At 42.7% G+C, this 26,904-nt stretch overlaps 1 long non-coding RNA gene across 1 annotated transcript; it reads right to left on the bottom strand.

The window, feature by feature from the left end:
* Positions 1-364: 364 nt before the first annotated feature.
* Positions 365-26,879, bottom strand: LOC123567201 (uncharacterized). The gene is made up of 3 exons (XR_012418800.1): positions 26,688-26,879; positions 19,061-19,252; positions 365-704 (listed from the first exon to the last, which is right to left on the bottom strand). It is a non-coding gene; the product is annotated as an uncharacterized lncRNA (long non-coding RNA).
* Between the last annotated feature and the right edge of the window lie 25 nt (positions 26,880-26,904).

Here is a 26,904-nt window from a genome sequence, read left to right as displayed (position 1 = left end):
CCATTTGAACAGGCTTCTGTAGGAGATTGTGCTTGGGTCCAGGGAATGGAGAACTTCAGGTACATTCCCTGAATCCCTGGTCATTGCAATAGAGTTATCAGCCTTCAGACAGAAGGAAAGGGAGAAACAAAATTTGTGTCTCGGAATCCGAGTTCCCAGACACCAGCCGAGGACCAAACCTACAAGTAGCCTTTTCTAAGGACAGCAGTCTTCACTTTTTTCTACATATAGATCTTTTTACTCTGGCTGTTTTTTGAGATTTTCTCTTCATCATTGGTTTTAAGCAATTAGATTATGATATACCTTAATGCAGTTTTCTTTACGTTTGTAGGTTTGGAAATTTTTGACCCATTATGTCTGCAAATTTTTTTTAGTATTCATTCTCTATTTTTTCTTCCAACTTTTATTTTAGGTTTGGGGTACATGTGCGTGATTGTTACATGGGAAAATTGTGTATCACAGGGGTTTGGTGTACAGATTACTTCATCACCCAGGTAACAAGCATAGTACCCACTAGGTAGTTATTTGATCCTCACCCTCCCCCCACCCTACACCTTCAAATAGGCCCCAGTGTCTACTGTTCCCTTCTTTGAGTCCATGTGTACTCATTGTTTAGCTCCCACTTGTAAGGGAGAACATGTGGCATTTGGTTTTCTGTTCCTGCGTTGATTTTCTCAGGATAATGACCTCTTGCTCCATCCATGCTGTGGAAAAAACAAACAAACAAACAAACAAACATGATTAACATGATTTTGTTATTTTTGTGGCTGTGTAGTATTCCATGGTGTAAATGTACCATATTTTCTTTATCCCATTTACCATTGATGGGCACCTAGGTTGATTCCATGTCTTTGCTATTGTGAATAATGCTGTAATGAACATATACATACATGTACCTTTATGGTAGAATGATTTATACTCCTACGGGTATATACCCATTAATGAGATTGCTGCATCAAATGGTGGTAGTTCTGTTTTAAGTTCTTTGAGAAATCTCCAAATTGCTTTCCACAGTGGTTGAACTAATTTACGTTCCCACCAGCAGTGTATAAGCATTCCCTTTTCTCTGCAACCTCGCCAGCATCTGTTATTTTTTGACTTTTTAGTATTAGTCATTCTGACTGGTGTGATATAGTATCTCACTGTGGTTTTGATTTGCATTTATGTAATGATTAGTGATATTGAGCATTTTTTCATGTGCTTGTTGGCCGTGTGCTACGTCTTCTTTTGAAAAGCGTCTGTTCATGTCCTTTGCCCATTTTCTAATGGGGTTGTTTTTTGCTTGTTAATTTGTTTAAGTTCCTTATAGATTCTGGTTATTAGACCTTTGTTGGATGCATAGTTTGCAAATATTTTCTCCCATTCTGTAGGTTATGCAGAAGCTCTTTAGTTTAATTAGGTTCCATTTGTCCAGTTTTGTTTTTATTGCGATTGTTTTAGGTGTCTTTGTCATGGAATCTTTGCCAGGGCTTATGTCTAGAATGGTATTTCCTAGGTTACCATCAGACCTGCCTTACAAGAGATCCTTAGGAAGTGCTAAATATGGAAATGAGAAACTATTACCAGCCACCACAAAAGCACACTTAAGTACACCATTGACACCATGAAGCAACTATACACTCAAGTCTCTCTCCTCATTCAGGTACTCAAATAACACTTACATTAAACTTAAAATTGTCCCACAGCTCACTAAAATTCTTCATTTAGGGGTCTTTCTTCTATGTTTGATTTTGGATGGTTTCTATTACTGTATCTTAAAAAAATACTTTTCTTCTTCAGTGTCTAAATGGCTATTAATTCCATTTAGTGCATTTTTCATGTCAGGCATTGTAGCTTTCATCTCTGGAAATTTAATTTGAGTCCCTTTTTTGACATTTTGACACCTTTATTGAAGTATATTTGACGTATATTTAAAGTGTGATATTTGATGGATTTGTAAACATCAATAAAATAATGATCACAATCAAGATAATAGACATATTTAATCACACCCAAAAGGTTTTTCTTTCCTTACCATTTTGCCATATTTGCTGTTATCTCCATTTCTTTCTCCATATATATTCATTTTTCTGAACCATTTGAGAGTAAAATACATACATCATGTCCCTTTACCCCAAAATAGTTCAGTATTTCTTTTCTGGAAACAAGGACGTTCCCTTACATAATCACAGTGCAGTTATCAAATTCAGGAAAAATAATACCGACACTGTTACTAAATCTATAGACCACATGCCGATTTTGCCAATTATTACCATCATGTCCCTTATAGCAATGGATAGACTTTTTAATTAAACTTTTTATCTTGAGATTATTGTAGATTCACGTGTGGTTGTAAGACGTAATATAGAGAGCTCCATGCACTCTTTACCCAGTTTCTTCCATTGGTATCCTCTTGCAAAATGAGAGTACAATATAATAACCAGAATATTGACATTGATACAGACAGGATTCAGAATATTTCCATCTTCACAAAGATCCCTCATTTTGTCCCTTTATAGCCATACCGACTTCCCTCCTGACACCCTTCCCTCTTTAATCCCTGACAACTTCTAACCTTTTATTCTATTCTTAATTTTTGAGGAGCCTCCACACTGTTTTCCATAATGGTTGTACCGATTTACATTCCCACCAACAGTATAAGAGGGTCCCCTTTTCTCCACATCCTCACCAACATGTGTTAGCTCTTCTGTTTTTGATAATGGCCATTCTAATAGGTTTAAGGTGATAACTACTTGTGGTTTGGATTTGCATTTATCTTAATGAGTAGTGATGCTGTGCACCTTTTTGTATATCTGTTCACCATTTTTATATTGGAAAAATATCTATTTAGGTTCTTTGCCCATATTTTAATCAGGTTACTTGGGTTGTTTATTTGCTATTAAGGTGTGTGAGTTCCTTATATATTTTGGATATTAACCCCTCATGCAATGTGGAGAAAGAAAAACAAAATTGGAGGCTTCACACTTCCTGATTTCAAATTATATTAAGCTATAGTTATCAAAACATATGGTACTGGCATAAACAAACACATAGACCAATGGAACAAGAATAGAAAGCCCAGAAATGAACCCAAGCATGCACAGTCAACTAATTTTTGACAATAAGAAGACACAAAAGGAGAGTCTCTTCAATAAATGATGCTGGGGAAACAGGATCCACATGCAAAAGAATAACACTGGACTCTTATCTTTTACCATATACAAAAATTAACTCAAAATATATTAAAGACCTAAACATAAGACCTGAAACTGTAAAACTCCCAGAAGAAAACAGGGGGAAAGCTCCTTGATACTGGCCGTGGCAATGATTTTTTGAATATCACAACAAAAGTTCAGGCAACCAAAGCAAAAATAATTGAGTGGAATTACAGCAAGCTAAAATGCTTCTGCACAACAAAGGAGACAATCAACGAAATCAAAATGTAGCCTACAGATGGGAGAAAATATTTGCAAATCATATAGTGTTGAGAGTTCTTTATGTATTCTATATTCTAGTCCTTTTTCAGATATGTGCTTTGTTAATATTTTCTCCCACTGTGTAGGCTGGAGCACAGTGGCAGCATCTCGGCTCACATATATACACACACCATAGTTTCTTTGTCCATTCGTTGATTGATGAGCATTCGGGTTGGTTCCATGATTTTGCAATTGTGAATTGTGCCGCCATAAACATGCATGTGCAAGTATTTTTTTTGAATAATGACTTCTTTTCCTCTGGGTAGATATCCAGTAGTGGGATTGCTGGATCAAATGGTAGGTCTACTTTTAGTTCCTTAAGGAATCTCCACACTGTTTTCCATAGTGGCTGTACTAGTTTACATTCCCACCAGCAGTGTAGAAGTGTTCCCTGATCACTGTATCCATACCAACATCTACTGTTTTTTTATTATGGCCATTCTTGCAGGAGTAAGGTGGTATTGCATTGTGGTTTTGATTTGCATTTCCCTGATCCTTAGTGATGTTGAACATTATTTCATGTTTGCTGGCCATTTGTATATCTTTTTTGAGAATTGTCTATTCATGTCCTTAGCCCATTTTTCGATGGGATTGTTTGTTTTCTTTTTTTTTTTTTTTTTTTTTTGAGGCGGAGTCTTGCTCTGTCGCCCAGGCTGGAGTGCAGTGGCGCGATCTCGGCTCACTGCAAGCTCCGCCTCCCGGGTTCCCGCCATTCTCCTGCCTCAGCCTCCCGAGTAGCTGGGACTACAGGCGCCGCCACCACGCCCGGCTAATTTTTTTTTTTTGTATTTTTAGTGGAGACGGGGTTTCATTGTGTTAGCCAGGATGGTCTCGATCTCCTGACCTCGTGATCCGCCCGTCTCGGCCTCCCAAAGTGCTGGGATTACAGGCTTGAGCCACCGCGCCCGGCCATTTGTTTTTTTCTTACTGATTTGTTGGAGTTTGTTGGAGATTCTGGATATTAGTCCTTTGTCAGATGTATAGATTATGAAGATTTTCTCCCACTCCATAGGTTATCTGTTTACTCTGTTGACTGTTCCTTTTGCTGTGCAAAAGCTCTTTAGTTTAGTTAGGTCCCAGCTATTTATCTTTGTTTTTATTGCATTTGCTTTTGAGTTTTTTGTCATGAAATCCTTGCCTAAGCCAATGTCTAGAAGGGTTTTTCCAATGTTATCTTCCAGAATTTTTATAGTTTCAGATCTTAGGCTTAAGTCCTTACTCCATCTTGAGATGATTTTTGTATAAGGTGAGAGATGAGTATCCAGTTTCACTCTCCTACATGTGGCTTGCCAATGATCCCAGTGCTATTTGTTGAAAAGTCTGTCCTTTTCCCACTTTATATTTCTGTTTGCTTTATCGAAGATCAGTTGGCTGTAAGTATTTGGGTTTATTTCTGGGTTCTCTATTCTGTTCCATTGGTCTATGTGCCTATTTTTGCACAAGTACCACACTGTTTTGGTGACTATGGCCTTACAGTATAGTTTGAAATCAGGTAGTGTGATGCCTCCAGAATTGTTCTTTTTGCTTAGTCTTGCTTTGGCTATCTGGGCTCTTTTTGGTTCCATGTGAATTTTAGAATTTTTTTTCTAATTCTGTGAAGAATGATGGTGGTATTTTGATGGGGATTGTGTTGAATTTTTAGATTGCTTTTGGCAGTATGATCATTTTCACAATATTGATTCTACCCATCCATGAGCATGGGATGTGTTTCCATTTGTTTGTGTCATCTATAATTTATTTCAGCAGTGTTTTGTAGTTTTCCTTGTAGAGGTCTTTCATTCCTAAGTATTTTATTCTTTTTTTTTTCAGTTATCGTAAAAGGGGTTGATTCCTGATTTGATTCTCTGCTTGGTCACTATTGGTGTATAGAAGAGCTACTGATTTGTGTACGTTAATCTTGTATTGGAAACTTTGCTAAATTCTTTTATCGGTTCTAGGAGCTTTCTGGAGGAGCCCCTAGGAATTTCAAGGTAAATGATCATATTGTTAGCAAACAGTGACAATTTGACTTCCTCTTTACCGATTTGGATGCCCTTTATTTCTTTCTCTTGTCTGATTGCTCTGGCCAGGACTTCCAGTACTATGTTGAAGAGGAGTGGTGAAGGCAGTCATCCTTGTCTTGTTCCCGTTCTCAGAGGGAACGCTTTCAACTTTTCCCTTTTCAGTATTATGTTGGCTGTGGGTTTGTCGTAGATGGCTTTTACTACATTAAGCCCTTGCATGCCGATTTTGCTGAGGGTTTTAATCATAAAGGGATGCTGGATTTTGTTGAATGCTTTTTCTGCATCTATTGAGATGATCATGTGATTTTTGTTTTTAATTCTATTTATGTGGTGTATCACATTTATTGACTTGCACATGTTAAACCATCCCTGCATCCCTGGTATGAAACCCACTTATCACAGTGGATTATCTTTTTGATATATTGTTGGATTCAATTAGCTAGTATTTTGTTAAGGATTTTAGCATCTATCTTAACCAAGGACGTCGGTCTGTAGTTTTCTTTTTTGGTTGTGTCTTTTCTTGATTTTGGTATTAGGGTGATGCTGGCTTCATAGAATGAATTAGGGAGGGTTCCTTCTTTCTCTGTCTTGTGAAATAGTGTCAAAAGGACTGGCATCAATTCTTCTTTGAATGTCTGGTAGAATTCTGCTGTGAATTCACCTGGTCCTGGACTTTTTTTGTTGGTAATTTTTCAATTATCATTTCAATCTTGCTGCTTGTTATTGGTCTGTTCAGGGTATCTAATTCTTCCTGATTTAAGCTAAGAGGGTTGTATTTTTCCAGGAATTTATCCATCCCTTCTAGATTTTCTAGTTTATGCACGTAAAGGTGTTGATAGTAGCCTTGAATGATCTTTTGTATTTCTATGCTGTCAGTTGTAATATCTCCTGTTTCGTTTCTCAGTGAGGTTATTTAGATTTTCTCTCTTCTTCTCTTAGGTAATCTTGCTAATGGTCTATCAATTTTATTTATCTTTTCAAAGAATCAGCTTTTTTATTCATTTATCTTTTATATTTTTTGTTTGTTTCAATTTCATTTCATTCTGCTCTGATCTTGGTTATTTCCTTTCTTCTGCTGTGTCTGGGTTTGGTTTTTTCTTGTTTCTCTAGTTCCTTGAGGTGTGACCTTAGATTGTCTCTTTGTGCTCTTTTGGACTTTCTGATGTAGGCGTTTAGGGCTATGAACTTTCCTCTTAGCACTGCCTTAGCTGTATCCCAGAGGTTTTGATAGGTTGTGTCATCATTGTTATTCACTTCAAATAAGTTTTTAATTTCCATCTTGATATTGTTTTTGATCCAATGCTCATTCAGGAGCAGGTTATTTAATTTCCAGGTATTTGTGTGGTTTCGAAGGTTCCTTTTGGAGTTGATTTACAGTTTTATTCCACTGTGGTCTGAGTGAGTGCTTGATATAATTTCAATTTTCTTAAATTTATTGAGGCTCATTTTATGACCTATCATATGGCCTATCTTAAAGAAAGTTCCATGCACTGTTGAATAGAATGTGTATTCTGCAGTTGTTGGATGAAATGTTCTGTATATATCTGTTACATCCATTTGTTCCAATGTATAGTTTAAATCCATTGTTTCTTTGTTAACTTTCTATCTTGATGACCTATCTAGTGCTGTCAGTGGAGTACTGAAGTTCCCCACTTTTATTGTGTTGTTGTCTATCTCATTTCTTGGGTCTATTAGTAATTGTTTTATAAATTTGGGAGCTCTGGTGTTAGTTGCATATATGTATAGGAATGTGATATTTTCCTGTTGGACAAGGCCTTTTACCATTATATAATGTCCTCTGTGTCTCTTTTAAACACTGTTGCTTTAAAGTTTGGTTTTGTCTGATACAAGAATAGCTACCCCGGCTTCCTTTTGGTGTCCATTCGCATGAAATGTCTTTTTCCACCCCTTTAAGTTTACGTGAGTCCTTTTGTGTTAAGTGAGTCTCCTGAAGGCAGCAGATAATTAGTTGGTGAGCTCTTATCCATTCTGTGGTTCTGTATCTTTTAAGTGGAGTATTTAGGCCATTTACATTCAATGTTAGCATTGAAATGTGAGGTACCATTGCATTCATCATGCTCTTTGTTGCCTGCATACTTTGGGTTTGTTTTTTGGTTTTGCTTTTTAAACTTGTATTTTTGTTTTATAGGTCCTGTGCGATTTATGCTTTAAAGAGGTTCTGTTTTGATGTGTTTTCAGGATTTGTTTCAAGATTTAGAGCTCCTTTTAGCAGTTCTTGTAGTGGTAGTTTGGTTATGGTGAATTCTGTCAGCATTTGTTTGTCTGAAAATGACTGTATCTTTCCTTCATATATGATGGATGTTTCACTGGATACAAAATTCTTGGCTGATAACTGTTTTGTTTGAGAAGGCTGAAGATAGGACCCCAATCCCTTCTACCTTGTAGGGTTTCTGCTGAGAAAGCTGCTGTTTATCTGATAGGTTTTCCTTTATAGGTTACCTGGTGCTTCTGTCTCACAGCTCTTAAGATTCTTTCCTTTGTCTTAACTTGGGATAACCTGATGACAATGTGCCTAGGCAAAGATCTTTTTGTGATGAATTTCCCAGGTGTTCTTTGTGCTTCTTGTATTTGCATGTCTAGGTCTCTAGCAAGGCCAGGGAAGTTTTCCTTGATTATTCCCCCAAATATGTTTTCCAAGCCTTTAGAATTGTCTTCTTCCTCAGGCACACTGATTATTCTTAGGTTTGGTCATTTAATACAATCCCAGACTTCTTGGAGGCTTTGTTCATATATTCTTATTCTTTTTTCTTTGTCTTTGTTGGATTGGGTTAATTTGAAGACCTTGTCTTCAAGTTCTGAATTTCTTTCTTCTACTTTTTCAGTTCTATTGCTGAGACTTTCTACAGCATTTCACATTTCTAAAAGTGTGTCCAAAATTTCCTGACTTTTTTACTGTTTTTTCTTTAGGCTATCTATTTCCTTTAATATTTCTCCCTTCACTTCTTGTATCATTTTTTGGATTTCCTTGCACTGGGCTTTGCCTTTCTCTGGTCCCTCCCTGTTTAACTTAATAGCTAACTTCCTGAATTCTTTTTCAGATAAATCAGGGATTTCTTCTTGGTTTGGATCCATTGCTGGTGAACTAGTGTGATTTTAGTGGGGGGTGTTGATGCGCCTTGTTTTGTCATCTTACCAGGGCTTGGTTTTCTGGTTCCTTCTCATTTGGGTAGGCTCTGTCAGAGGGAAGGTCTAGGACTGAAAGCTGTTGTTCAGATTTTTTTGTCCCATGGGGTGTTCCCCTAAAGTAGCACTCTCCCACTTTTCCTATGGATGTGTCTTCCTGTGAGCCAATTGCAGTGATTGTTGTCTCTCTTCTGGGTCTAGCCACCTAGTGAGTCTACCCAGCTCTGGGCTGGTACTGGGGGCTGTCTGCACAGAGTCCTGTGATGTGAACTGTCTGTGGGTCTCTCAGCCATGGATACCAGCGCCTGTTCCAGTGGAGTTGGCGGAGGGTGCAGTGGACTCTGTGGGGGTCCTTAGCTTTGGTGGTTTAATGCTCTATTTTTGTGCTGGTTGGCCTCCTGCCAGGAGGTGGTACTTTCCAGAAAGCATCAGCTAAAGTAGTGTGGAGAGGAACCGGCAGTGGGCAGGGCCCTAGAATTCCCGAGATTATATGTCCTTTTGAGAGGTGAAGCTGGCTGGGCTTCTGGGTCAGGTGGGGACTTGGAGAACTTTTCTGTCTAGCTAAAGGATTGTAAATGCACCAATCAGTGCTCTGTAAAAATGCACCAATCAGTGTTCTGTGTCTAGCTAAAGGTTTGTAAACACACCAATCAGCACTCTGTAAAAACGGACCAATCAGCACTCTGTAAAATGGACCAATCAGCGCTCTGTAAAATGGACCAATCAGCAGGATGTGGGCGGGGCCAAATAAGAGAAATAAAAGCTGGCCACCCAAGCCAGCAGCAGCAACCCACTTGGGTGCCCTTCCAGGCTGTGGAAGCTTTATTCTTCTGCTCTTCACAATAAATCTTGCTGCTATTCACTCTTTGGTTCCGCACTAGCTTTATGAGCTGTAACACTCACTGCAAAGGTCTGCAACTTCACTCCTGAAGTCAACGAGACCATGAACCCACCAGGAGGAACAAACAACTCCAGATGTGCCACCTTTAAGAGTTGTAACACTCACTGCGGCTTCACTCCTGAAGTCAGTGAGACCACGAACCCACCAGAAGAAAGAAACTCCAGACACACCATCTTCAAGAACTGTAACATTCACCACGAGGGTCCGCGGCTTCATTCTTGAAGTCAGCTAGACCAAGAACCCACCAGAAGGAACCAATTCTGGACACATTTTGGCGCCCAATGTGGGGCTATCACCAAGCGGTGAGTACCACCAGACCCCTTTTGCTTGCTATTCTGTCCTATTTTTCCTTAGAATTCAGGGGCTAAATACCGGGCATTTGTCGGCCAGTTAAAAGTGAATAGTGCAGCCACCGGACTAAAGACATGGGTGTCAGGCTTTCTGGGAAAGGGCTCTCTAACAACCCCCGACTCTCCAGAGTTGGGAGTGTTGGTTTTCCTGGAACCAGCTTCCACTTTTCCTGTACTTCTGGGCTGAGCTGAGGGTCGACAGAAAGGAAAGCCATTCAGCTCTGGGGTCCTTACAACAAGTTGGTTGACCCTGCAGCAGCCATGAGCAGAACTCTCAAAGTCATGTCGTCCAAGAGAGACTTGCCCATCTGTCCTATCTATCCTGACCCTTGCCTCCTGGATCCTAATGCCTGCCAGACAAACTTCCTCTCACCTCTCTTCTCCGATTCTAGTCCCACTTCTAAAAACCACTCCCTGTCTCTGGTGCTTTTCTAGTTTCTCCTATAAGAAAGATTTCTAGTATAAACTTCAGGACTCTGTTACCTTCTTTAGGCACCCAGGCTCACCAATCAGAAAGACATAATTTTTGCCCAAAGCCCCATCGTAGAGGGGACTATCTGGAAGTTTAGGATCCCTCCTCAGGCAAGCAGGCCTAACAAAAGCTATTCCTGAAGCTAGGATATGGGGAGCCTCAGAAATTGTATCCTTCCTATTCATACAAGTGAGGACAAAAGGCATCACTCTTCCAACTCTCTCGAATGGTTCCTAGTAGATACACAATGGTTTTTTCTCCAATGGGAAAATAGAACACAGGGAGCCATTCAGTTTGCTCCCAACACCCCTTTCCAGTCACTCACCGAAGCTACCTTGGCAAGTACTCTAGGAGTATGGGAAAATGAAAACAACAAACTCACACACCTTTTTAACATACACAACCAGTTCTATCTACCCAGCCAAGGTATATTCTTCTTATGTGGAATGTCAACTTATATTTGCCTCCCCACTAACTGGACAGGCACCTGCACCTTAGTTTTTCTAAGTCCCAACATTAACATTGCCCCAGGAAATCAGACCCTATCAGTACCCCTCAAAGCTCAAGTCTTTCAGCACACAGCCATACAGCTAATACTCCTACATAATAGGGTTAGGAATGGCTACTGCTACAGGAACCAGAATAGCCAGTTTATCTATTTCATTAACCCAGTACCACACACTCTCAAAGGATTTCTCAGACGGTATGCAAGAAATAATGAAATATATCCTTACTCTACAATCCCAAATAGACTCTTGGCAGCAGTGACTCTCCAAAACCACCGAGGCCTAGACCTCCTCACTGCTGAGAAAGGAGGACTCTGCACCTTAGGAGAAGAGTGTGGTTTTTACACTAACCAGTCAGGGATAGTACAAGATGCCACCTGGCCTTTATAGGAAAAGGCTTCTGAAATCAGACAATGCCTTTCAAACTCTTATACCAACCTCTGGAGTTGGGCAACATGGCTTCTCTTCTTTCTGAGTCCTGTGGCAGCCATCTTGCTATTACTTGCCTTCGGTCCCTGTATTTTTAACCTCCTTGTCAAATTTGTTTCCTCTAGAATCAGGGCCATCAAGCTACAGATGGCGTTACAAATGGAACCCCAAATGTTAGTTAGCTCAACTTACAACTTCTACCGAGGACCCCTGAACTGACCCGCTGGCCCTTTCACTGGCCTAAAGAGTTCCCCTCTGGAGGACACTACAACTGTAGGGCCCCTTCTTTGCCCCTATTGAGCAGGAAGTAGCTAGAGCAGTCATAACCCAATTCCCAACAGCAGTTGGGGTATCCTGTTTAGAGGGGGGATTGAGAGGTGAAGCCAACTGGGCTTCTGGATTGGGTGGGGACTTGGAGAACTTTTCTCTCTAGCTAAAGAATTGTAAATGCACCAATCAGCGCTCTGTGTCTAGCTACAGGTTTGTAAACGCACCAATCAGCACTCTGTAAAATGGACCAATCACTGCTCTGTAAAATGGACCAATCAGCAGGACATGGGCGGTGCCAAATAAGGGATTAAAAGCTGGCCACCCCAGCCAGCAGAGGCAACCCACTCGGGTGCCCTTCCACGCTGTGGAAGCTTTGTTCTTTCACTCTTCAAAATAAATCTTGCTGCTGCCCACTCTTTGGGTCTGCACTACCTTTATGAGCTGTAACACTCACTGCGAAGGTCTGTGGCTTCACTCCTGAAGTCAGCAAGACCACCAAACCCACCCAAAGGAAGAAACTCTGGACACATCTGAATATCTGAAGGAACAAACTCCAGACACACCATCTTTAAGAACTGTAACACTCACCACGAGGGTGCGCAGCTTCATTCTTGAAGTCAGCAAGGCCAAGAACCCACTGGAAGGGATGAATTCTGGACACACTTTGTCTATAGCTACCAGGTTGGGTAGGGAAGGACCATCAGGTGGGGGCAAGGCTAGGCATGTATGAGCTCAGACTCCCCTTGGGCAAGTCTTGCTCTGGCTGCTATGGGAGATGGGGGTGAGATTCCAGGTCACTGGAGTCGTGTACCTGGGAGGATTATGGCTGCCTCTGCTGAGTCATGCAGGTTGTCAGGGAAGAGGGGAAAAGCCAGTCACAGGGCTTATCCAGCTCCCATGCAAACCCAAGGGCCAGTCTCACTCCCACCGTGCCCCCTGCAACAGCCCCAAATCTGTTTCCAGGCGGAGGGTAAGTTGAACTTGAAAACTTGCCCAAGGCTTTCTGCCTCCCAGTGGGGAAAGAAAAGGGCTTTAGTTCTTCCCCTGCCTGTGAAGTCTGCAAGCCAGACTTGTGCCCTCCCCCGAGTTCTGGCCGAGAGGCTTCTTGCCCCGTTCAAATTGTTACAAAGTTCAGCTAGAAAAGTCCTTGCCCCTGTGGAGTTTCACTCCCTACTCTTCTGGCCACCCTCCTGATGGATCCCGGTGGTGCCAGGCAGGAATGGGCTGCTTGGGGATCCATTGAGCTCCCAGGGCCTCCCTGCTGCTTCCTCTACCCCTGTATTTCGCTCGGTTCAGCTCTCTAACTTGACTCAGCTCCAGGTAAAGTCAAGAACTTCCTCAAACAGACCTTCAGTTTCTCCCTTGGGGGTGTGTGTTCACAAGAGGGGGGTCTCCCTTTCCCACTTCTGCAATTGGGGCACTCACAGTATTTGGGGTGTCTCCCAGGTCCTGCAGGAGCAGTCCACTTCCTTCAGAGGGTTTGTGGGTCCTCTCAGGATTGCTGGATTGTTCTTGCAGTCGATCTGGGGCTAAAATTCACAATGCAAGCCTCCGCATGCTGCTCTATCCAGAGCTGCAATCTAGTCCTGCCTCTTGTCCGCCATGATCCCTTGTCTTGCTAATATTTTACTAAGGATGTTTGTGCCTATATTCACAAGGGATATTAATCTGTAGATTCTTTTTTTATACTGTCTCCTCTGGTTTTGCTCTCAGGGTAATACTAGCTTCATAAAAGAGACTTGAAAGTGTTCTCTTCTGTTTTCTGGAATATATTTTATAGATTTTTAAAAATTCTTCTTCAGACATTTAGGAGAATTCTCTAGCAAAATCATCTGGGCATGGAGATTTAATTTTTGAGAAATTTCAAATTAAAATTTTTGGTTTCCTTAATAGTTTGTAGGGCTAGTAAAAATATCTATTTGTAATAGTGTGTGTTTTTTGAAGAATGGATCCATTTCATCTAGGTTGTTAAATTTATAATTTCGATTTCTTAATAGTTATAGGGCTAGTAAAAAGATCTATTTGTGGTAATAAATGTTCGTGTTTTTTTGAAGAATTGATTTATTTCATCTAGGTTGTCAAATTTATGTGTGTAGAGTTGTTCAAAATACTCCCTTATTATTCTTTTGGTGTCTGCAGGTTCTGTAGTGCTATCTCCTGTTTCATTACTGATAATAGTAATCTTCTCTCTCATGCGTTCTCTCTCTCTCTCTCTCTCGCTCTCTCGCTCTCTCTCTGGTCTTATCAAGGAACTAGTCCTTTGTTTCACTGATTTTCTCCATTGTTTTCCTGTTTCCAATTTCACTGATTTTGCCTCTTATTTGTATAATTTGTCTTCTTCTGCCTTGGATTTAGTTTTCTCTTCTTTATCCAGGTTCTTGAGATGGGAGCTTCAATAACTGATTTAGACCTCTTTTCTAATATATTCATTTAGTGCTATATATGTCCCTCTCAGCCCACCTTTAGTTGTGTCCCATAAATTTTGATATGTTGTGTTTTCATTTTCATTCAGTTTAAGGTACTTGTTCATCCTTTTCAGACTCCCTCTTTGCCTCAAGGACTCTATAGAAGTGTCTTGCTTAGTTTTCAAGCGTATGGAGATTTTACTATTATCTTTCTATTATTAATTTCTAGTTTGATTCCATTTTTGTCTGTGAACAAAATTGTCCCTGTATGATTTCTTTTAAATTTGTTGAGATTTGTTTTATGGCCCAGAATGTAGTCCATCTTGGCATATATTCTGTTGGCACCTAAAAAGAATGTATAGGGCCGGGCGTGGTGACTCACTCCTATAATTCCAGCACTTTAGGAGGCCAAGGCGGGTGGATCACCTGAGGTCAGAAGTTCGAGACCAGCATGGCCAAAATGGTGAAACCCCATCTCTACTAAAAATACAAAATTAGCCAGGTGTGTTGGCTCACACCAGTAATCCCAACTACTTGGGATGCTGAGGTAGGAGAATTGCTTGAACCTAAGGGGTGGAGGTTGCAGTGAGCCGAGATCACGCCATTGCACTCCAGCCTGTGTGACGAGAGCGAAACTCCATCTAAAAGAAAATAAAAAAGAAACGCTGATCTTCTCCAGAAACACATTCACAGACACACCCAGAAATAACACTTTACCAGCTATCTGGGCATCCCTTAACTCAGTCAAGTCGATAAGTAAATGAACTGTCACAGATATTTAACAGTTGTTGTTGTTGTTGTTGTTGTTGTTGTTTTTGTTGTTGTTGTTGATGACACAGGGTCTCACTCTGTCTCACTCCACCCAGGCTGGAGTGCAGTAGTGTGATCTCAGCTCACTGCAACCTCCGTCTCCAGGGTTCAAGCAATTCTTGTGGCTCAGTCTCTCAAGTTGCTGGGATTCCAGGCATGTGCCACCACACCCGGCTAATTTTTGTATTTTTAGTAGAGACAGGGTTTCACCATATTGTCCAGGCTGGTCTCAAAGTCCTGGCCTCAAGTGAACCACCCAGCTTGGCCTCCCAAAGTGCTGGGATTACAGGTGTGAGCCACCGTGCCTAGCCAACAGTTCTTTCCTTAATGCACCTGAAAAATATTGCTCCACTTCCTTCTGGCCTCCATGATTTCTGATGAGAAACTTTTTTCTCATTCAGGTTGTTTCTCTTGTATAAGGAAAACATTTTTCCTTGGCTGCTTTCAAGGTGTTTTTTTTTTTTTTTTTGTATTTAGTTTTCAAAAGTTTAGTTATGATGCGTCTTGGAATGAATTTCTTTGGGTTTATCTATTTTGGGATGTGTTCACCTTCTTGAATATTTAGGCTTATGTCTTTTGCCAAATTTGGGAATTTTCAGCCATTATTTCTTCATATACTCTTCCAGTCCTGCCCTTTTATTTCCTCTCTCTAAGACCCATGATAGGAATGTTAGATCTTTTGTTGTAGTCCCATGAATTCCTGAGACCCTGCTCATTTTATTTTCAGTCTATTTTTTTTTCTATTGTTCATATTGGTTTATTTCTTTTTTTCTTTTTTTGACAACGTCTTGCTCTGTCACCCAGGCTGGAAGTACAATGGCGCGATCTTGGCTTACTGCAACCTCTGCCTCCTGGGTTCAAGCTGTAAAAAGTAACATAGAGGTTCCTCTTCAAAAACTGTCCTCCCCATCTAATTAAGAATAAATAGTAACTTCTCTTAAAAACAAAATGTATTCAAAGACCTGTGCTAATAACATTCTTAAATATCTACTAGCCGTAATAAAGAAATCAATGTACTTTATGTTCTTAACTCCCACAATTTAGCCTAAATATTTGCCCTGGCATACTTATAACTGGTCCAAGCAAGCATTAGGTCATAGCCTGTTCCTCTTCCTTACTTAAAGGTGTTTTTACCTTTCTCAGCATTCCACAAGTTACCTCCTCCTTCCTTTGTTCTCCTCTGCCTTTGCCTGTTTTAAAAAGTTCTAAGTTGCTAGCCAATCGGGACAAATACAAAATACGAGGTACTGTTCCAGCCAATGGAAACCGGACACAGCAGAAGGGTAAACACGTCAGGCGTCAGATTATAAATGACCCTGCCTCCTTTGTTCAGTGTACTCTCGTAACAAAACTGGTGGCAACTGTACCCTTTCTACAAAAAGTATAAAAATGACCTTACTGAGAACATTAAATTTATGTTCAAGTACTATTTCTTTACAGCACCGGGGAAGAAACATTTCAAACAAAGCGATTATCCTGCCTCAGCCTCCTGAGTAGCTGGGATTACAGGCGCCTGCCACCACGCCCAGCTAACTTTTTCTATTTTTAGTAGAGACGGGGTTTCACCATGTGGGCCAGGCTGGTCTCAAACTTCTGACCTCATGATCCACCCACCTTGGCCTCCCAAAGGGCTGGGACTACAGGTGTGAGCCACCACGTCCGGCCCATATTGGTTATTTTATAATATTCTGTCTTTGAGTTCACTTGTCCCTCTACTTCCTCTGCTCAGCCTCCATTCTGCTGTTGAGCTCATCTATTAGGTTTTTTGTTAGCTCTTCTATGTATTCTTTATTTCTTTTCATCTTTTATTTTATGAAACTTTCTCTTTTTTTTGCTGAGACTATCTTTTTTCTCTTTTTAATATTTTGTATTTATATCCTAGTTTTTTATTTTACTGCCTACAGCCCTCTTGAGAATTTTTTTCTTTTTTTAACTCATGTTCATAATTGCTCACTGAAGTATCTTTATGATGGCTGCTTTAACATCTTTAACAGTTAAATGTAACGTCTCTGTCATCTCGCTGTTGGTATCTATCAATTGTCTTCTTTCATTCTGCTGGAGATCTTCCTGGTTCTTGGTAGGATGAGTGCTTTTTGGTGGAAATCTGCACATTTGGGGTATTATGTTAGGAGACTCTGGATCTTACTTAACCCTTCAGTTTAGTTACCTTTTCCTGATACCACTCCAGCAGGGGGAAGAGAGGGCTGCTGCCTCATTACTGCTAGCTGGGGGTAGAAGTCCAGGTTGCCACCATTGACACCAGAGGGGGGTTCCTCATTACTGCTGCCCAAGAGTAGGAGCTTCGGCCCTCTGCTAGGCTTCTGCTGCTCTCTCCTGGGTGGGAGGGGCAGGAGCGCCTTGTTATTGATCCCCACAGGGTCCCACTGACACCAGGTCCAGGGTGACCTCATTACTGCCAGGCAGTGGTGGCAGTCCTGACTCTCTCCTTGGCCGCCTCTGACACTGCCCCAGCCAGCTTCCTCCTAACCTTCCCTGACACCACCTGGGATGGGAAGGGGGTGCAGGAGGGCAGGGTTGAGGTGCTCAAAGAGGGTGGAAGTCTGGGCTCCCCACTCAGCCTTTGCTGGCACAGGTGGTGTGGGTCCACCACCTATTCTGTGGTGTTTGACTGGAGTGGAGCAATTATTTTCTCAAAGTTCTCTGTCTTGCTAGGCTGCCACTTTTCTGGTGGCTGGCTAGAAAGAGCGCACTTCTGTTGGGCCTTGTGTGCCCCTGTTGGCTCTTATACGTTGCCCACTCCTCCAGCACCCCATCTGGTATATATCAGGCAAAAAGAAACCCCAAGGAACTTCTTCAGGTCCTGAGGTCCCCAGTTGTTCTGCCTTCTCCCCACCTTGAAGTATCGTCTTGCATTTGTTTTGTATATAAGGTTCAAGGTGTTTAGTTATACTTAGCAAGGATAGGAAGAAGCACACCCACGTCATCTTCCTGGAACTAGATGACTTCTTGAGTCCCATTTACATCTTCTGTGTCCCTGCTCGGCACACTTAATCTTCCCTCCCCCTTCTTGAACATATGGAATATAGTTATAATGACTGCGTTTATTGTCCTTGTCTTCTAATTCTGTCATCTGTGTCTTTTCTGGGTCTGTCTATAAGGATTGATTTTCCTCCCCATTGTGGGTCACATTTTCCTGCTTTTCTTCATTGCGTGGAGATTTTCTTATTGAATGCCAGGTATTGTGAATTTTACCTTGTTTGGGCACTGGATATTTGTATTCCTAGAGACTATCTTGAGCTTTGTTCTGTGACGCAGTGAAGATACTTAAAGACAGTTTGATCCTTCAAGGTTTGTTTTTAAGCCTTGTTGGCTGGATCAGAGAGGCCTTTACTCTAGGGCTAGTTTCCCCTACTCCCAAGTGCACCACCAGATGTCCGTCCTGGCTGATGGGAACCCAAATGATTCCAGCACGCCACAAGCTATGGAGATCGTTCCCTCCAGTCCTTGAGGTGGCCTTCTCCAGCCTTGAGTGCTATCTTTGCATGCATTCGCTGATCAGTATTTGCTGAAGATGCAAGAGGGACTCTCACAAGAGCTGGAACTGTCTCTCTCCAGTTAGCGCTCTCCTCTTGCATGTTCTGCGTGTGAATGCCAGCCACTGTGGCCTCCCCAAACTCCCCACTCCATCTCCTCAACTCAGAGACACCATGGGGCTCCAAAGAGGTCACTCCTTAATAAACTGTTCTGGAAACCCTCTAGGCAGTAAGCCAAGGCAGCGGTAGAGCTCACCTTGTTTGTCTCCCTGTCTCAGAGGTCACTCCCTTGTGCTGCCCAATACATAATGTCTGAAAACCACTTTCAGACTTTTTTTGGCTGGCTTTTTTTTATTGTTATTATTATCTCAGGCAGCAGGGGAAATCTGGTCCCTGTTACTCCAACTTAGCTAGAAGCCAAGTCTCCCAAAGACATCATTTTAAGTGAGAAAAACAAGTTGTTAACAAAATCACGTGTCACTTAACAACAGGGACACAGTCTGAGAAATGCATCATTAGGTGATTTTATTGTTGTGCAATCACCAGAGTGCACTTACACAAACCTAGATGGGATAGCCTATCACACACCAGGCTACATGGTATAGCCTATTGCTCCTAAGCTACAAATGTCTATAGCATGTAACTGCCCTGAGTACTTCGGCAATTGTAACATAATGGTATTTGTAACACGAATACCATTGTATCTAAAAGTATCTAGACACAGAAAAGGCACAATAAAAACACAGAATAAAAGGTTGCAAAATGGTACACCTGTATAAGGCACTGTGTTAGCCAGTTCTTTCATTGCTACAAAGAAATACCTGAGGTTGGGTAATGTGTAAAGAAAGGAGGTTTAATTGGCTCATGGTTCTACAGGCTTTACAGGAAGCATGGTGCTGGCATCTGCTTCTGGTGAGGCCTCAGGAAGTGAACAGTCAATCAAGGCAGAAGGCAATGGGAAGCCAACATGTCACATGGCGAGAGCAGGAGCAATGGGCAGGGGAGGTCCCAGACTTTTTTTTTTTGGAGATGGAGTCCAAGAAAAAGAAAAGAAAAAATTATTTTAATGGAGAGAGTCACCATGAGATCCAAATGTACCCATGGGAGGGAGAGGCAGCAGTTCTGGAGGAGAAGGTAGGGGCTGGTCCAGGTCCTTCTAGGTTAAGTATAAACCCTCAGCATTGTCCCAACCTTCCCTAAGAACTCTCAGGAACTGACACCACAGACCAGAAAATGCCACGGCTTGTCATTCCAAAGACACAAGGCAGTACTGACCCTCCTTCCCTCCTTCCACCCAGTTTCTCCCATCAGGAGTGTCCTCCCATCCTACCCCACCACACTCCAACCCACAGACAAGGACCAGCTCAAAGGTCCCCTCTTCCCTGAAGCTGCATGTCCTAGTTCATTTGCATTACTATAAAGGAATACTTGAGACTGGGTAATTTACAATTAAGAGGGGTTTATTTGGCTCACAGTTCTGCAGGCTGTACACGAAGCACAGTGTCGGCATCTGCTTCTGGTGATGGCCTAGGAAACTTATAATCATGGCAGAAGGGGAGTCAGCGTGTCACATGGAGAGAGCAGGAGCAAGAGAGAGGAGGGAGTTCCGGGCTCTTTTAAACAAGCAGATCTTACATGAACTCATAGAACAAGAACTCATTCATTATGCATATTTAGAGTGAGAACTCACTCATTACACGAGCACACCACCAAGCCATTCATGAGGGATCTGCCCCCATGACCCAAACACTTCCCATTAGGCCCACCTCCAACCTCGAAGGTCACATTTCAACATGATATTTGGAGGGAACAAGACATTCAAACCATATCACCTTATCAAATGGGAGGTCCTCTTGGTTCCAAATGACAGAGGAGCAAACCAGCCAGCTTACACAAAGGGGAGAGGGAGGAGATGCTTGGCTCACGTGACATAACACGGAAGGGGCAGGGGCAGGGACCTCAGGGATGACTTGAGACAGGCACTGAGCATCTCTGAGCCTCTCTCTGTGTCTTTCTCATTTTCACAGTCTCTCCCCACATGGCTTGGGGCAGCCTCAATTTCCTTATAATCCTCACCACTTGATGAGAGCTACAAAGTGCCTTTTGCCTCCTTCCGAAGTTTTCAAACACCTGCAGGAAAGCTCAAGTGGATGTATTGTGATTCCCTTGGCTGGAGTTACCTGCTCACTCCTGTAGCCTGGGCAGCGGCCTTTTCTGCTACAGACAATGGGGGATGGACTGGGCAAACCAAACCAATTGCCAATACAACTCCTATCACTTTCTTTTTTTTTTTTTTTTTTTCCTTGAGACAGAGTCTCGCTCTGTCACCCAGGTTAGAGTGCAGTGGTGCAATCTCGGCTCACTGCAAGCTCCGCCTCCTGGGTTCATGCCATTCTCCTGCCTCAACCTCCCGGGTAGCTGGGACTACAGGCACCTGCCACCATATCCAGCTAAATTTTTGTATTTTTAGTAGAGAGAGGGTGTCACCGTGTTAGCCAGATGGTCTCGATCTCCTGACCTCGTGATCCGCCCGCCTCGGCCTCCCAAAGTGCTGGGATTAAAGGCATGAGCCACCGCGCCCGGCCTACAACTCCTGTAACTTCCCAAAACAATTCTCTTCTCTCTCCTCTGAGTCCCAAGAAAAGTTTTTTGTCCCACTCTTCATTCAGTGACATCTAATCAAAAGGATTCATTGAATACTGTGCTTACCATGTGCCCAGAGGGACAAAGATGACTTAGAAACAGGCCATGTCCTTGAGGAACAGGGGAACAAGGTGTGTAAAAGGATTGTTGCAATGCAATATGGGAAGTGCAGTAATAGATGCATGTTACTAGGTGTGTGGGAAAATAAGATGACTTGGAGAGGGGGCATTCAAATTAGATTCTTTTTGTGGCTTTATCTAATCTTTTTTAAACAGTTTTATTGAGGTATAATTGATATGCAAAGAAGTACACATATTTAATGTGTAAAATTTGATGACTGGGACATATGCAGACACCCATGATACCATCATCAAAATCAAGGTAATAGACATGTCCACCACCTCCCAAAGTTTCCCTGGGTCCCTTTGTTTTTGTTTTTGGTGTTTTGGTTTGGCTTGGTTTTGGTGGTTAAAAAAACACTTAACATGGTAGTTTTGGCCAGGTGCAGTGGCTCATTCCTGTAATCCCAGCACTTCAGTAAGCCAAGGAGGGTGGATCACCTGAGGTCAGGAGTTAGAGACCAGCCTGGCCAACATGGTGAAACCCCAACTCTATTAAAAATACAAAAAAATAGCCGGGCATGGTGGTGCATGCCTGTAATCCCAGCTACTTGGGAGGCTAAGGCAGGACAATCATTTGAGCCCAGGAGGTGGAGGCTGCAGTAAGCCAAGATCGTGTCACTGCACTCCAACCTAGGCAGCCGAGAGAGACTCTGCCTCAAAAACAAACAAACAAAAAACACTTAACATGAGACCTACCGTCTTATATTTTGAAGTTCACAAGCTATATTGCTAACTGTGCACACTATGTTGTATAGCTGGTCTCTAGAACGTAGGCATCTTGCATAACCGAAACCTTATACCCACTGGACAACTTTCCATTTCTCCCATGCTCCAGCTCCTGGCAACTATTGAATTCTCTGTTTCTATGAGCTTGACTATTACAGAGACCTCATAGAAGTAGGATCATGCAGTATTTGTCCTTCTGTGATGGGCTTGTTTGACTTCGAATAATGTCCTTCCATGTTGTCACAGATGGCAGGATTTCCCTCTTTTTAAGACTGAGTAATATCCTACTGTATGTATATGGCACATTTTTCTATTTATCTGTCAGTATCAAGTTAGATCTTGAAGAATAAATAGGCGCTTTCTAGGTGCATGGTGCTAGCTAGATGCATGAGCTGGCAAAAGTGGTGGAGTGTGGGGGAACCATTAGAGACAAGAAAATGTGGCCAGGCATGGTGGCTCACGCCTGTAATCCCAGCACTTTGGGAGGCCGAGGCAGGTGGATCATGAGGTCAAGAGTTCGAGACCAGCCTGACCAACATGGAGAAACCCCGTCTCTACTAAAAATACAAAAATTAGCTGGCATGGTGGCACTCACCTGTAATCCCAGCTTGGGAGGCTGAAGCAGGCAGATCACCTGAGGCCAGGAGTTCGAGACCAGCTGGCCAACATGGTGAAACCCCGTCTCTACTAAAAACACAAAAATTAGTTGGGCGTGGTGGCACATACCTGTGATCCCAGCTACTCGGGAGGCTGAGGCAGGAGAATCGCTTGAATCCAAGAGGCGGAGGTTGCAGTGAGCTGAGATCACGCCACTGCACTCCTGCCTGGGTGACAAGAGCAAAACTCCGTCTCAAAAAAAAAAAAAAAAAGAGAAAGAAAAAAGTCATTAACTGGAGTATAAGCTCATGTTAGCAGTGCTTTATCCTGATGGCAATGGCAGATGGACTTGGAAGTGGGGAGGGGGCCCTGAAGATAAAAATCAGTTAGGAAGCTATTGTAATAGCCCAATGAGAGATGGGGCACATCCTGCTTTTACATTTGTACCATGGTAATTATGGACTTGGACTTGTTTTACATTGCCCACAAAACACATACACAGAAGATAATAAGTTGTTCAAAAGCAGGAAAACAAGTATCATTGCTTCACCATAGGGGACATTTATTATTTGTCTTCCCAGAATAGATCCCCTTTCCTTTGTGGAAGGACTAATGCCCTATTGCAACTTTGTGGTGTGCCAGGAACTGTCTATCACAATACTGAATGATCACATGACCCCATCCCAGCCAATTGGAATTCTTCTCTTGGATTTAGTGCGTGCACATGTATGTATGTGTGTGTGTGTGTGTGTGTGTGTGTGTTGCTCATGTGGGATCATGTTCTTTCCTCTCTGGTCAGGAGACTATAAAGATGTAAGCCTGAGCTACCTGTGGCCATGATTCCAGACCCCTAAGAACTGCTAGCCTGAGAGAACAGAGGGAAGAGGGAAGGATTTGAATCCCCGGACCCAGCTGTCCAGAGGGCCTGCTTCTCTCTGGCTCTGAGTGGGTTTTTGTTTTGTTTTGCTTTGTTTTGGTTTTTACATGAGTTACATATTTTCTACTGGTCTCTTTATTTTTTTATTTTGCAATTTAGGGCACACACACAGACTGAGTATCTGTGGTATGTCCCTCTCCCTGTCTCTTAAGGCAGTTTTAATTAGGTCCTGTCACTTCTGGCAAAAGGCCCTGGCCTAATGTATGTACCCAGGATGGCATCCTCCCATCAGACCTAATACAAAGAAGCTGCTCAAAATACATCTGGAAAGAAAAGAGCACAGAAAAACAGTCTGAGGGAGATGCCCAAACGAAGCACAATTTGATAGGCCCCACCTGTTGCTGCCATGCACCGGGCAGTTTTCCTTAGGTCAGGTGGACCAGAGAACAGCCCCACCCTTAGGGAGTGCCCCCTCTTCACATATCCTAGATGCCATCCTCACTTGCCATGGGAAAAGGCATTCTTACTCACAAACCCCACCATGACTAGGCCTGCCCAGGGAGTCCTCCTTTCTCTCTTTCCAAGTTTCAAACATGCAAGAGAACTGTGAAAAGATATTCAACAAGGAATACTTTTCCATCAAGGTACAGAGGAAGCACTTGAATCCATTCAAGTAACTATGACCTCCTGGCTCCCACCACCAACCCACTTCTAGCTGAGCTAGCTCCGGTGTGCACCTTAACAGAGAAGCCTCCCTGATTACTATTTTAAAGAACAAGCTGTTCCTACCTTCATCCCCTGCTGGTACTCTCTTAGCCAACCTGGCATTATTTTCTGCACCTCTGATTATCACTGAATATAGTATTCATATCTTAATTTTGTGTGCCCCAACCCAACCGGAATGTAAGCTCCCGGGGAACAGGGGCTCTCAATTCTCTTCACTGTTCTGTTCCCAGCACCTAAGACAGCACCCACCACATGCTGTGTTTTCGACAAATATCTGTTTAATAAATGGACGTGCAATGATCCAAGACTGGGAACAAGTTAATAGCATTTTGTGATTGAGAGAGTAGGCTGAGGAGAGATCTGACTTCAGGTCTCCAGGAGCTTAAAATGAGCAAGAACTTGATATGCTCCATCTTCAGGTGGACTAAAAGAAGAAATGGGACCAATAGGGCTCATTACACTTTTAGGTCCAAGCTAGTGGTACATTGCGTGGACAGCTACTATGTTTGCCTACTTAACATGCACTTACTCTTCTGACAGCAACCCCTGATTTTCCTGGTGTCTACCCCGACCTACCTTTGGAGGTAAGCAGGTGACCTCATTTGGCCAATCAGCAGACCCCACACCTTTGCTCACAGTGATTGCTTTTTGTCTGGGCACATGATCCAATTCAGGCAAGAAGAATCAATCCCATTGCTTTTGCCAAAACAAAAGGGAAAACGAAACCCCTTCCAGGGCCAGGCATGGTGGCTCACACCTGTAATCCCAGCACTCTGGGAGGCCAAGGCAGGTGGATTGCTTGAGTCCAGGAGCTTGAGACCAGCCTGGGCAATATGGTAAAAAAAAAAAAAAAAAAAAAAATCTCTACAAAAAATACAAAAATTACCTGGGCATGGTGGCATGCACCTGTGGTCCCAGCTACTTGCGGGGGCTGAGGTGGGAGGATTGCTTGAACCCAGGAGGTCGAGGCTGCAGTGAGCTGTGATCGTGCCACTGCACTCCAGCCTGGGTGACAGGGCAAGACCCTGTCTCAAAACAAACAAACAAACAAAACCTCCCTCCACAGGGACACTGCTAGCAGGAAAGATGATGAAGCTTGGAGCTGCTGGAGTCATCACCTGAATCTGAGAATAAAGGTAACTCAGAGGAGAGCACCACAGAGATGTCAAGGGACCAGCCTGAGTTATCTCCCTGGATGTAACCCTGTCTGCAGATACTGGAAATTTCAATCATGTGAGCCAATACATTTTCTTCTGGGGAACCACATGGAAATGGCTTTCTGTCACAACTGAAATCATCCTGACCAATGGATTTAGGGCTCTGAAGAACAAAAAGGAAATACATCATTAGGGCTCTTAAATGCCTCAGAGGAAAGCCTAACATCAGGCAAGGTGTCCCAGCAATGCAATCTAACACCTTTTGGTGAAATTCATTGCCTGTCTTTTTGGTGAGTAGGATAGGAGCTGCGGAGAAAAAGGCCATTCTACTTTTATTAAGTATGTGCGGTTACATTTTGCAAATGATTTCAGCAACTTTATCTCAGGTGTTTTAACATCGCAGCACCTCACAGTTGTAAGGAACAGAATCAATCTTGTACTCAGTGCACAGGGGGAGAGAGCATGATAGAGCAAAAAGAGCACTGAACCAAGAGTCCAACAATCTGGCTTTTCATCTTTATCTGATCACTGATGAGCATGTGGTCTTAGACAAATCACCTTGCTTCTGTTGGTCTCATGACTACCTCGTCTTCAAGCACTCACCCAACTCTGCAATGGAAAATCTGCTAGGACAGGGGTTCTTAATTTTTGATGGGGCCTGAGTCCCAGGAAAACACACATTGCGCACATGATTTTACGTTGCATGGGGTTGACAACTCTAGAAGCCAGTCTACATCTCTAACCTCTCTGCTTTACAGTAACACCAGCTTTTGCTTGAGCGCTCCTCCAGTGAGAGGGAGCTCACTTCTCACAAGGAAGCCCATTGTACTATTGAACTGTACAAGAAAAATAAGTTCTTCATATATATATATATATATATATTTTTTTTTTTTTTTTTTGAGATGGAGTCTCGCTGTGTCCCCCAGGCTGGAGTGCAGTGGTGCGATCTTGGCTCACTGCAACCTCCGCCTGCCGGGTTCACGTGATTCTCCTGCCTCAGCCTCCCGAGTAGCTGGGATTACAGACATGTGCCATGCACCACCATGCTCGGCTAATTTTTTGTATTTTTAGTACAGACAGGGTTTCCCCATATTGGCCAGGCTGGTCTCGAACTCCTGACCTCAGGTGATCCACCCACCTCAGCCTCCCAAAGTGCTGGGATTACAGGCGTGAGCCACCGCCCCTGGCGTTCTTCTTCATATTAAACCAAGTTCTATACACTGTAATTTCTACTCATTGGTCCAAGTTCTCCACGGCAAATCAGAAAACTTGTTTCTCGCCTGTAAATGACATCTCTTCCTCTCTCTCTGAAGACTGTTTCTAACTAAAAAGTGTAGATGATTCGCCATGAAAATTATTTTACTGTACATTGTCACAAAGATAAGTTCTTCCACCTCACCCCTAATATGCCAAATGCTCAAATGTAGATGCTGAAGTCTAAATAAGCACGCTGCTATTAATCTGCATAGATCTAGGTTTTGCAAAGAGGAAAACTGCTGTATAAAAATATCTTGAAAGAAAACAGCATAGTATTTTGGGGAAAGCACTGCATTCAGAATCAGAAGACTTGGAGTAATACTCGGTCTCATATTCCAACTACCTGTGTATCCTTGGGCACTTCACTTCTCCCAGCCTCGTTCTCTTCTGCAAAATGCGACAGGAATGCAGTGAGGATCAAGTGAAATAATGTTTGTAAGCTTCTAGCGCAAGGCTGGGAACGTAGCAAATTCTCAATAAATAAATGCCAGCTCCCGCGCTCAGCAAGCTCCGAGTTTTATTCGATGCGCTCGGCGCTCTTGGTCGAGCGGGATTCCCCC

This window comes from Macaca fascicularis, chromosome 10, assembly GCF_037993035.2.
Source record: "Macaca fascicularis isolate 582-1 chromosome 10, T2T-MFA8v1.1".
Taxonomy (NCBI): Eukaryota; Metazoa; Chordata; class Mammalia; order Primates; family Cercopithecidae; genus Macaca; species Macaca fascicularis.
The sequence above is the reverse complement of the archived record's forward strand: the minus strand, read 5'-3'. Positions and strand labels throughout refer to the sequence as shown.